This window comes from Elephantulus edwardii, unplaced genomic scaffold (assembly GCF_000299155.1).
Source record: "Elephantulus edwardii isolate Elephantulus edwardi_28Jun2011 unplaced genomic scaffold, EleEdw1.0 scaffold00162, whole genome shotgun sequence".
NCBI classification, from domain to species: Eukaryota; Metazoa; Chordata; class Mammalia; order Macroscelidea; family Macroscelididae; genus Elephantulus; species Elephantulus edwardii.
The window spans coordinates 907017-920680 of NW_006399912.1; positions in this window are offsets into that span (position 1 = coordinate 907017).

The window sequence follows — 13664 nt, forward strand, 5'->3', positions numbered from 1 at the left end:
GTTGCTTGCGACTCATAGCGACCCTATATACAATAGCTCTAAACACCGTTCTATCCTATGCCAACCTCGCCATCCCAAACGCACTTATTCCCACCACTCCAGTCACAGAATCGATCCATCTCATCGAAGGTCTTCCTCTTCTTTGCTGCCACTCCACTCTGCCAAACATGATGTCCTTGCAACATGCCCAAAGTATGTCAGACGAAGCTTCAGAATCCTTGACTCCAAGGAGGATTCCAACTTCACCTTCTCCAGGACAAACTTGTTTGTTCTACTAGCAGTCCATGATATATTCAATACTCTTCTCCAGCACCACAGCTCAAAGGAATCAGTTCTCTTTCTATCAACCCTAGTCACTGTCCAACTCTTTGATGCATAGCACGTTATTGCGAAGACTACAGCCCGGATCAGGCGCACCTTAGTCTCCAGCCTGACGTCACTGCTCTTCAGTACTCTTGAGAGGTCCCTCACAGCTGACTTTCCCAATGCAATTCATCCCTTGATTTCCTGGCTGCTGTTACCAAGAGTGTTGACTGTGGAGGCAAGTAAACTAAAACTGTTAAATATCTCAATCTCTTCACCATCCAATTGGCCCAGTGGTGAGAATCTTTGTTTTCTTGATGTTGAGCTTCAATTCATATAGGAGGCTGCAGTCCTTGACCTTCTGCAGCAAGTGCTTCAGGTCCTCCTCAGTTTCAGCAAGCAGGGTTAAGTCATCTGCATAATGCAGGTTGTTGGTGACTCTTCCACCAATCCCGATACCACATTTCTCCTCATACAACTCAATGTCTCGGATGATCTGTTCTGCATACAGATTGAAAATGTGTGGAGACAGAATACATCCTTGATGAACCCTCTTCTTGATTTTGAACGATGTAGTATCTCCTTGCTCTGTTCTGCCTCTTGGTCTAGGTTTCTCATTAGCGTAATCAAATGTTCTGGGATTCCCATTCTTCTGAGAGTCAGCCACAGCTTGTTGTGATCCACACAGTCAAAAGCCTTTGCACAGTCAATGAAGCACAGACAGACATTCTTCTGGTATTCTCTGCTTTCTGCCAAGATCCATCTAACATTAGCTATAATATGCCTAGTACCAAGACCTCTTCTAAATCCAGCCTGCACATCTGGCAGTTCTCTGTTGACATACTGTTCCAAACGTTTTTGGATAATTTTCAGCAGAATCTTGCTTGCATGTGATATTAATGATATTGTTCAATAATTTCTGCACTCTGTTGGGTCACTTTTCTTTGGAATGGGAACAAATATCGATCTTTTCTAGTCAGTCGGCCAGCTGGCTGTCCTCCAGATTTCTTGGCACAACTTAGTGAGCACATCCAGGGCAGTGTCTGTTTGTTGAAATATATCAGTTGGTATGCTGTCAACTCCTGGAGCCTTGTTTTTTGCCAATTCCTTCAGAGCAACTTGAACTTCCTCCTTCATCACCACAGGCTCTTGCTCATACTTTGTTTCATGAAATTCTTCTGTGTCAGCCAATTCCTTCTGTGTACTCCTTCCATCTTCTTTTAATGCTTCTTGCCTCACTTAACATTCTGCCCAAAGCATCTTTAAGTATTGCCACCCATGGCTTCAATTTGATTTTCAATTTCTTCAGCTTAAGAAACGCTGAGCGAGTTCAGCTCTTTTAATTTTCTGACTCCAGCTCTCTGCACATTTCATTATAGTATCTTGCTTTGTCATCCCGGGCTGCCTTTTGAAATTTTCTGTTTAGCTCTTTGATTTCTTGGTTTCTTCCTTATATATTCTTTCCAGCAAGGAGTTGGACTGACATAGCTTTCAATTACCTTATGTCGGAGGATGTTGTTATTGTTATATGCCATCAAGTTGCCTGTGATTCATAGTGACCCTATGCATAATAGCTCTGAACCCTGTCCTATCTTGAGTCAATCTCACTGTCTCTGACACACCTACTTCTATTACCCTAGTCACTGTGTCAATCCATCTCATTCAGGGTCCCTCCCTCTTCTAATCTTTTTTTTTTTATGGTGAGAAAAATTTATTATTTTTAGAATTAGCCCGCTGGATTCAGTTTAGATGATCCCAATTTTGTTGGCAACTTCCAAAGCATCATAATAAGGAGCAAGTAGAACATAGGCCTTCTTCTCTCCATCAGGCCTAATCAAAGTGTTGACCTTAGCCACATCAATGTCATAGAGCTTCTTTACAGCTTGTTTAATTTGGTGCTTATTGGCCTTGACATTCACAATGAATACAAGTGTGTTGTTATCTTCTATCTTCTTCATAGCTGACTCAGTGGTCAGGGGAAATTTGATGATGTCATAGTGGTCAAGCTTGTTTCTCCTGGGGGCGCTCTTCCGGGGGTATTTGGGCTGCCGTCGGAGTCTCAGCGTCTTAGGCCACCGGAACATGGGTGACGTGCGGATCTTTTTTTTTTTTTTGGCTGTGGACGCCTTTCAGGACGCCTTCTTGGCCTTCAATGCCTTTGCTTTGGCTTCAGTTTTGGGAGGGGCAGGGGCTTCCTTCTTCGCTTTCGGTGTCATCTTCGTAGAAAGGCTCCCTCTTCTAATCTTGATCTTCTTCTCCAAGGACTATTCCCTTCTGGTAATATGCCCAACCTGTATCAGATGTAGCTTCAAAATCCTTGCTTCCAAAAAACAAATTGGTTTCACTTTCACCAGGACAGAACTATTTGTTCTCTTGGCAGTCAATGATATGTTCAAAACTTTTCTCCAGCACGATAACTGAAAGGCATCAATTCTTCTGCTAATATCCTTAGTCAATATCCAACTCTCTGATGCATAGCAAGTAATTAAGAAGTACGTGGAGTGGATCAGGTGCATCTTATTCTCTAGACTGATTCTGTTGCTCTTCAGCCCTTTGGCGGGATCCCTGACAGCAGATTTTCCTAATGCAGTTCATCTTGTAATTTCCTGACTTCTTAGTGCCAAGAGTGTTGATCATGAAACCAAACAAATGGAAATTGTTAACAATCTCAATTTCTTTTCCATCTATCATGGTTCTGCCAATAGGCCCAGGGTTTAGAATCTTTGTTTACTTGATGTTGAGCTTCAATCCATATTGAAGACTGCAGTCCTTGATCTTCTGCACCAAATGCTTCGTTCAGGTCCTCTCAGTTTGGGCAAGCAAAGTTGTGTTATCTGCATAATGTAGGGTGTTGATAAGTCTTCCTCCAGGCCTGATGTCACATTTTCTTCATAAAGTTTAGCTTCCCAAATAATCTGTTACACATATAGATTGAAAAGGTATGGGGACAGGAGGCATCCCTAACACACTCCTTTCCTGATTTTGAACCATGCAGTATTTCCTTGCTCTGTTCTGAGGACTGCTTCCTGGTGTTTAAGTTTCACATAAGGACAGTCAAGTGTTCTGGGATTATCATTCTTCTCAAGGTTAGCTACAATTTGATGTGGTCCACACAGTGAAAAGCCTTTGCATAGTCAGTGAAACGTGGCTAGACATTCCTCTGGTACTCTGTTTTCAGCCAAGATCCATCTTACATTGGATGCGTAGCTTCTGATTAATTTATGATTGTTCTTGGGTGGTCTGTTCTTAGGCTACTCTTTTTACGGATGAGTCTGTTTCTCTTTTGTTTTATTGCCACTGTCACATCACTGTCCAGTACAGTTTTTGTTGGGTTACTTTGTCAGCGTTTCCCTAACAGCTGCAAATGGAAGTTTTTGCAAACTGGTTTTTTTAAATTAGCCATAGGGCTTTAGTCAGCTCCACATCTCTTTCTGCCGGGCTAATGAATGACTGAATGCATTATTCTAAAACATCCCTTCATAGTCTTCTTGTGATTATATTGTGTGGCAAAAAAGACCTTTGAATATGTAATTATAATGCCTAATTTCAGGATTTTAAAACACAAAGATTCACCTGGGATTTTAGGTGGTACTAGTATAATCTCACGAACTCAGGACAATAGAAAAGAATAAACCAAAGACTTTACAATAGAAAGGGAAGTAGAAAAATTATGAAGCTTGAGAAAACTCAAACCAATAACCTCCCAATAACTTGAGTTACCCTGAAAAGTAGATTCTTTTGTCAAGCTAATGTCCCAGGATGGCCGACATCTTGATTTTAGCTTACACTTGATTTTAAGAACCTTACACCGAGTTCCCAGCTGAATGTATTAGACTTCTTAGAGAACTAGAAAATAAATGTGTATTTAAGCCACTAAGCCTGTGGACTGTTCGAGAAGAATTGCAGCAAAAATGCTTCTCTGAAGCAAGGCTACATCTTGCCTCTTATCACCATGGGCTTAGAGGAAGATCCTCAATAAAATGGAATGACCCCCCCTGATTGCAGCATGAAACTTAAGCACAGAAGATTTCATAGGGATGATAAAAGATCAGGCAAGGTTTCAAGTAACACAGGATCACTGAGTCAAAACCCACTTAAGGAGACCTAAAAAGCCTATGCCAACTTTTATAGTAGTGCTGTTACAGACAGGGTAATAGAGCCAAGTCCTTGCTTTACAATGCTTTTAGCCCTTTGCAAAAACCTATACACTTGCTCTGGGAACTTCACTCTCCCAACTCTTCCCAATATCTTAAAGCTGCCTTAAACTCTACTCTCCATTAATATTTGGTGGTTTTTCTTCCTGCCTTATGATGTTATTCTCAATAGATTAATTTACCTTAACTAAACCTGGTCTGAAGCAAAAGAATGCACAGAAACACCACTCCTTAAATTTCATAACAAAGTGAATACCATTAAGTGATTGGCTACCTGGTCCCACTTTCAAATTTTGCTTCAACCTACCTCAGCCCCAGGGCTATCTTTTCTGAAAAACCATTAGTTTTTCAGTGGCAGTCCACTGGCCAATGTTTCTTCCAATAACCATGACTTTCTTTTTTAATGTAATCTGAACATCTTGCTTGAATTCTTATTCTAGGGAAAGCAAAAACCTAATTGTGATATCTGGAGACAGTGGCAGAAAAGTAATACAAGCATTTAGCCCTATAGCTTTGTCAGCTGTCATAAATCAGGATTGGGATCCTGGGTTCTACATTTCTCAGACATCCTTGCCTCCAAAGTTCTAGATTAATTGGCATTTTGTTAAGTAGGATGAAGAACTCTTTAAAATGAAAGGTGAAAGAGAAGTTTGGGTTGGTTTTTGCTTGTTAGTTTAGTTTGGGTTTTGGTTTTCTCATTGGTCTTTCCCCCCCCCCTGAGTTTTCTGCTAGACTACCAATCCTTGTCTCTGTGATGTAAGGCAGCTGCAACAACTAACAGTGGTTTTGCTCCCCCCGCCCCCATTCCACTTTCTTGTGCATGATGTTCTTCTCCAAGGACTGAGTCTTCTGACAACATGTCCAAAGTACATGAGATGGTCTTGATTTCCTTGGTTCCCAGAAGCATTCTGGTTGGCCTCCTTCTAAAATATATTTTTGTTGTCATTGTGCTGAAAATCATTGGTGTATTCAAGATTCTTTGTCAACACCAACATTCAAAGGCATCAATTGTGGTTTTAAAAATCTTTAATCTTTCTTTACTCATTTTCCAGTTTTTCCATGCGCATGAGGAAATTGAAAATACCTTGGCTTGGGCCAAGGGTGAAGTAAGGGTGAAGTAGTCTTCAAATTAACATCTTTGCTCTATAACATTTCAAAACACATTTACAGCCACCTGTAAATATTAACCAGTATTAATCAGTGGTAGAATAGTCTCAGAAATATGTCTCAATTGGCCATTGAAGCTTAATAACAAAAGACTGGTAATGGTAACAATGCATCACAAAAGCTTTGATAGAAATGTTCTGTGAACCTTTAGTTTCTTTTTTGTATGGCAGTTTTAAGTTACTCAGTTTTTAAACTCAATACTTTTAAAGTGGTAATTGATGTGGTAGATAGGGAGAGTTTGAACACTCAGCCGAAGTTGAGAGTTCAACAAAGCTTTATTATCAGGTGTCGTTGTTATGTGCCAGTGAGTCCTCTGTGACTCATAGTGACTTTATGTAAAATAGCTCTGAATCTTGCCCTTTCCTGAGCCAGTCTCACTGACTCTGACACAAATACCCCCATTGACCCAATTACTTAATCAATATATCTCATTTGAGGTCTTGCTCTCTGGTGCTCTCCCTCCATCCTTCCAAGCATGATGTCCTTCTCCAAGGATTGGTCCCTCTTGACAAGATGCCCAAAGTATGTGAGACAAAGGTTTAAAATCCTCACCTCTAAGGAGAAACTTGGTTTCACCCTCTCCAAGATTCTCCCTCTCCCTCTCTTTTTGTTCTCCTGGTGGTCCCTGGTATGTTCAATACTCTTCTCTAGTACCACAACTCAAAGGCATTGATGATTCTTCTGTCATTCTTAGTCACTGTCCAGGTCTCTTATACAGAACAAGTATTTGTGAAGATTATAAGCTGGAACAGGCACCCCTTAGTCTCTAGACTGACATCATTGCTCTTTAGCATTTTGGAGAAATCCCTGACAGCAGACTTCCACAATGCAATTCATCTTTTGATTTCCTGACTGCTGGTGCCAAGGGTGTTGATTGTGGAAACAAACAAGTAGAAATTGTTAATAACCTCAATGTCTTTTCCATTCATCATGGTGCTGCCAATTGGTCCAGTGGTGAGAATCTTTGTCTTCTTGATGTTGAGCTTCAATCCATATTAAAGACTACAGTCCTTGACCTTCTGCAGCAAACGCTTCAGGTCCTCCTCAGTTTCGACAAGCAAAGTTATATATATCATTTGTATAACACAAGTTGTTGATGAGTCTTCCTCCAATACTGATTCCACACTCCTCATAAAGTCTAGCCTCCTGAATTATCTATCCCACATACATTGCCAGGAGTTAGCTAGTGCTTAAACCACTCCTGAGAGGAAGAAGCAAGGATAAGGTTTATATACAAAAGTCAGGCATGGGGATTAGACGAATTTTCTTGTGGTTGACACTTGAGATTTATTCACATCCAGGAGTAGTTACTGTTTCTAACTGTTCATGGGTGTCCAGGCCTCAGTCCAGGTGGAAGATGTGGTCAGGGAGTGAGTGGAAGCCATGCTGGTTCAGCATGGACAGAAACATAAAGCTGAACAAAACATGTTATTACTAAAACTATAGGGGCATACACTTCTTAAGATAGCTGTCAGAACAAAATGGCTTCTCCACTGTTAACATATATAAGCTGCTACTACAAAATGACTTGATCAGAAATTGTAAGAGTTTTGAGACCTGGTAAAACAGTATTTAATAAGAAAAAACCCCACATATATGTTTACATCGTAAAATTATTCAATCTTCCGGCGAGCTCTGGTGGCCTAGTGGCAAGAAGCTGCACTGTAATCCCAGAGGTGAGCAGTTTGAATCCACCAGATGCTCTGCTGGAGAGGGAGGGACAATCTACTCCTGTACCAGTCAGATCCGATTTGACGGTACATTCACAAAAAATAATAATAAAAATAAAATAAAAAAAATTATTCAATCTTCCAATCTACAAATCATTCACAATGGTATATATTCTGTATTTATCATGTATATGCATATTTTTATAATTCAATACTTAATAATTTTTATTTAAAACTGTAGTAGTAATCATTTGCTAAGATTATCAGTGCTTTTATTTTGATCTCTTTACATATCTATTTTAAGCTATTAACTAGATATAAAATATTTTATACACCAATGTATAGTCAAAAGCAGCTCTGGTTAAGCTATTTTGGTTTGATCCTAGTAGCTTCTTCACAGGAAAAAGATGAAGTGTGTCTGTGTATACCTATAATCTATATTATATATACATAATATATATGTTGTTGTTATCTTTTAATTGAGCACGACTCATAGCAAACCTATGAACAAAAGGCCTAAAGCCCCTCTACAACTATTGATATTTATCAAAGTTCATAGAGTTTCCAGAGGCATGTTATTCAGGAAATAGATGTCACTCCTGTTTCCAAACCTGTCGTATGTTACTGTTTTTATGTGCCATTAAGTTGCTTGCGACGTATAGTGACCGTATGTACAGCAGCTCTGAACCCTTCCCTGTCCTGAGCCAGTCTCACTAATTCTGACACACCAGCCCTCATTACCTCAGTTACTGTATCAATCCATCTCATATGAAGTCTTCCTCTCCTGCGCTGTCCATCCACCCTTCCGAGCATGATGTCCTTCTTCAAGGACTGATCTCTCCTGGCCATGTGCCCAAAGTACATGAGACAGAGCTTCAAAATCCTAGTCTCCAAGGAGAGACTTGGTTTCACCCTCTCCAAGACAGACCTATTTGTTTTCTTGGCAGTTCAAGACTCTTCTCCAGCACAACTCAGAGGTATCAATTCTTCTTCTGTCATCCTTAGTAGTTGTCCAGGTCTCAGATACATAGCAAGTAATTGCAAAGATCATGGCCTGGATTAAGTGCACCTTTGTATCTATACTGACATCTTTGCTCTTCTGCACTCTGGGGAGGTCCATGAAAGCAGATTTTCCCAATGCAATTCGTCTTTTGATTTCCTTGCTCCTGGTGTTAAGAGTGTTGATTGTGGATCTGAGCAAGGTGTAATTGCTAACAACCTCAATCTCTTCTCCGTCTAATATGGTGTTGCCAATTGGTCCAGTGGTGAGAATCTTTGTCTTCTGGATATTGAGCTTCAATACATATTGAAGACTACAGTCCTTGACATTTTGCAGCAAGTGCCTCAGGTCTTCTTCGGTTTCAGCAAGCAAGGTTGAGTCATCTGCATATCGTAGGTTGTTAATGAGTCTCCCTCCAATCCTGGTGCCACATTCCTCCTCAGAAAGCTTTGCTTCCCAAATGATCTGATCTGCATATAGATTGAAATGGTATGGGGACAGGATGCATCCCTGACACACTCCTTTCCTGATTTTGAACCATGCAGTGTTTCCTTGTTCTGTTCTGAGGACTGCTTCTTGGTCCAAGTATAGGTTTCATATAAGCACAATCAAGTGCTCTGAGATTCCCATTTCCCTCAAGGTTAGCAATAGTTTGTTGTTATCCTCATAGTCAAATGTCTTTGCGTAGTCAGTGAAACACAGATAGACATATATGGCCTTTTGCTTTGGTTCTTTGGGAAAATATCTTGACAGATGTTCTCCTTAAGGCTTGAGTAGTTCTTTGTCCTAATTTTCTATTTGAGAGCATTTGTTAATTTTGCACTGGATAGTTCATTCATATTCCTGGTTAAACTGTGAACAACTTGTGGTTTGATATTTTTTGTCTGGTCTTGGGCTGCAATCTGCTTTAGGGTTGGTATGCATTTTGCAGAGATTGTGGCCAACTTTGCTTTATGAGGAGGAATGTACCTCAACAGCATGCGTTATGCAGATGACACAACCATACTTGCTAAAACTGAGGGGGACTTGAAGCATCAATTGCAGAGGGTCAAGGACTGTCATTTGCAATGTGGTTTGAAGCTCAACATCAAGAAAATAAAGATTCGGCCCCCGGCTCGGGGTGAGCCATCGTGGCCCTCTGCCCGGGGCAGGCTGCCCTCAGCCCTCGGCTCGGGGTGAGCCGTCACGGCCTTCAGGGTGAGCTCCTCAGTCCCCAGATTGTGCCATTGTCCCCAGATTGACCCCTGGGTGGGGAAGAAGGAAAAAAAAAGAATGCCTAGGGTATCCAATGTTACCTAGGCCAACTTCTGCCACCCTCCCCCCAGTAAACCTGAAAGCAACACCCTCAAAGCCCTTCTATTTGTAACTCACAAGTTTGTTCTCTCTAGGTTTGCTCCCTTTCCTATAGGTAACCTTAACTCTGAGTTTTACTCCAGAATTGACCCTGAACCCAGTGCCAGTGACAAAAAGGAACTACAACTGACAGCTAAGGAAGCAAAGGAGGATGGAGCCTCTGGGTTCAACCAGCCATCCCCACTGGACCCACCTGGGAAAACACTTTGCAGTCCAGAGGGGAGCAAATGACAGGAAAATATCTTCTAACAGAGCAAGAAGGCAAGCAGCTTTAACCCAAGACCACCAGTAAGGTGATAAAGTGTCCTCCCTTTCCCACTTTACATCTATGCCCCTGTTCAGCATGAAGAAGCCAGAGAGTCGGCATCCAATTCCCAAATCAATAAGACAGTTGGTTTAACTACCATTGGAAAATGCTTGTCATTCCTCTGTAGTATCTGGTCCCCTCTGGACCCTCATCATTTCCTTCACCTGCTCCCCCCACCGACCAAACTGTGCAGCTCTGCAACTGCATCCTGGCCCATTCTCACCTTTCTGCCTCCAACCCTCACCTCCTTGTACCCCCAAAATGTTTTTCCCAAGTAAAAAAAAAAAAGAAAATAAAGATTCTCACCACTGGGCCAATTGACCGCGTCATGATAGATGGAGAAGAGATTGAGATTGTCAATTATTTCAGCTTGCTTAATAAATTATTTCAGCTTTCATAATCAATACTCTTGGCACCAGCAATCAGAAAATCAAAAGATGAATTGCAACGGGGAAATCTGCCATCAGGGAACTCACCAGCGTGCTTAAAGAGCAACGATGTCAGTCTAAGGTGCACCTGATCCAGGCCATGGTATTTGCAATTACTTGCTATGCATCAGAGAGCTGAACAATGATCAAGGATTACAGAAGAAAAATTGATGTCTTTGAGTTGAGGTGATGAAAAAGAGTACCATTAGGTCTGTCCTAGAGAATGTGAAACCAAGTTGCTCCTTGAAGACAAGGATTATGAGACTTTGTCTCACATACTTTGGGTATGTTGCCAGGAAGGACCAGTCTTTGGAGAACAATATCATGCTTGGAAGGGTCAAGGGATAGAAGAGGAGAGGAAGAGCCTGGATTAGACGGATTGACACAATAACTGGAGTAATGAGGGTTGGTGTGTCAGATACAGTGATATTGGCTCAGGATAGAGCAGAGTTCAGAGCTATTGTGTATAGGATCGCTGTGAGTCTGTTTACTCAATGCCATGTTATAACAACAACAATGGCAACAACATGTAAATTAAGCCTCTATAGCCCACTGAGTGTGTATTGGTCAGTTTGATACACTAGAGAGAGTGCTATCCCTTGAAAGTGGTATTTCATAGCTAACTCTCCAGTTGGTTTTGAAAGGCAGTAAATCAAAGGAGAGGGGATTGCTCATCTGTCTCCCATGGAGGAGATGATGGATTTGAACAACGATCCTTTGGGTAGGCAATATTACTTCTTACCCCTAATCCTCGAGGTCTCCCTTGAAAGTAATGAGTTGTTTATATATGCAGCCAACCCACAGAGATTTTTTTTTTCTTCCCCCAGACAAAAAAGCAGGAAGAGAAGCAGCAGGAGGAAAAAAGGTTTCCTCAGGTGACTGAAAAGAGGCCTGCATGGCAGAATGAAGCAGAGAGATGCCCTGAACTGAAGAAGGGACCCTGATTAGGATTTGTAGTCTTTCATTTCCTAAATGAATTGCTTAACTCTAAGTATGATCTGTCTGTAAGTTCTCTGTCACCATTGCAATAGATAATTGAACCCAAGGAGAGTGCTGTGGGAGGATGGTTGGTGTCAGAATTGGTAAAAAGGTTGACGAGTGGGAGTAAGGTGAACTACTCATCAGCTTTGGAATGATGTTGATTCCCATTATCCTCCCTGATGTTTTATACAGAGCCTGAAAACACTATTATAGCTCCCACCATTTTACATTCTCTCTCCAAGGAAAGTAAAAGATTCGGCACCAAAATGAAAAATCGTCTGACAATGTGGCATTGGCAAGTAAACGTAAAAAGATAATTGGAAGAGAAAGGAGCACAGCAGAGTCATCTACAAATGAAAGTACCTTCATTTCAATAGCGTTTAAGATTATCAGACTCAGTCTGTTTTTCTCTTTTGAAAACAAACTCGGCTCATTGCTGTTGAGTCAGATCTGACTCAAAGCTGACCTGCTAGCAGGTTTTCTAAAGAAATTGCCCATCTTTCTTCCACAAAGCTGCTGGTGTATTGGCAGAGTGTTAGCTGGTGTTTGGCAGAAAGGCACAATCTCTAGGTTAACAGTGTACCTTCCTATGGACTACTTTACCAACACTCCCTTGAAAACAAAATAAGTATTTTTTAGCTTTTTGCTGAAAAAAAACCCCCACACACACAAAAAAAAAACCCCACAACAAACAACCAACCACAAACCAACACTCAAGAATGGCCTGATTAATTATAATAATTTCCTCAAGTGGCCATATTATGCTCAATAAATCTTATTTCCCACTCCAAGAAACCAGGACTTCTTGGAGAAATAGATGAAGTCCAAGTCTAAAGCAGGAAATGTACAAGTTAGCCTGGACCATTGTTGTTATTGTTAAGTGCTATTGAGTCAAGTACCACTCATAGCAACCCTATGCACAACACATCTGCACCTTGTCCTCTCTCACTGTGTCAATCCATCTCCTTGGGGATCTTTCTGTCTTTCACTGACCTTTTGAAGCATGATGTCCCTCTCCAAGGATTACTCCTACAAACATGCTCAAAGTCTGTGAAATGAAGCTTTGTCATCTTTACCTCCAAGAAGCATTTGGGCTGTACTTTCTTTAAGATTTATCTGTCTTTTCTTTTGGCAGTCTGTGAGATATTTAGTATTCTCCAGCAAGATTGCTCAAATGCATCCACTCTTTTTCTGTCATACTTATCCATTGTCCACCTTTCAGATGCACAGCAAGCAATGAAAAGATTTGACTTGAATCAGGCACACCTTAGTCTTTAATGTGACATCATTGTTTCTTAGTACTTTGGAGAAGTTCCTGACAGTACACTTTGCCAGTGTAATTCATTGTTTGATTTCTTGACTGCTGGTACCAACAATGTTGATTGTGGATCTAAGTAAGATGAATCATTGGCAATTACGATCTTTTCTCTATCTAAACTAATGTTGCTTATCAGCCTAGTGTTGAGAGAATTTTTGTCTTCTTCCTGTTAAGATGCAATCCATATTGAAGACTATGGTCTTTGGTCTGGAGCAACCAGTTGAAGCACATATAATGGGCACATTGTATATACTCAATGAATTACATTTGACCTCTTAAAGAGAGGTGTATCCAAGAATTTGTGATCATATTTTCAAACGACAACAAACCTATTGAAAAGGCACTGTGAATTTCAAATAACTTGAACAGGTGGAATTACGTGGGATTACTTTAGTTATAGCAACTTCACCCAAGTGGGTCAGCTTTGCTGCCGTCTTGTTGTTCTATGCCATAGAGTTGCTTGTGACCCTACATACAACAGCCCTAAACCCTACTCTGTCCTGTGCCAACATTATTGTTTCTGATACACCTATCCCCATGACCCCAGTCACTGAATCCATCCATCTTATCAAGGGTCTTCCTCTCCTTTGCTGTCCCACCACCCTCCCAAGCATAACGTCCCTCTCCAAGGACCGATCCTGCCTTTCATGTCCAAAGTATGTTAGACAAAGTTTCCGAATCCTTGCCTCGAAGAAGAAGCCTGGCTTCACCCTCTCCAGGACGAACTTGGTTTGTTCTTTTCCTAGCAGTCCATGATGTATTCAATAGTCTTCTCCAGCACCACAGCTCAAAGGCATCAATTCTCCTTCTATCATCTCTAGTTGTTGTCCAGCTTTCTGATCCATAGCAAGTAATTGCAATGATCATGACCTGTATCAGGCGCACCTTAGTCTCCAGACTGATATTGTTGCTCTTCAGCTGCTGCAGAAGAAAGAGAGAAAGAGAGAGAAATGGAAAGAAGGAAGGAAGGAAGGAAGGAAGGA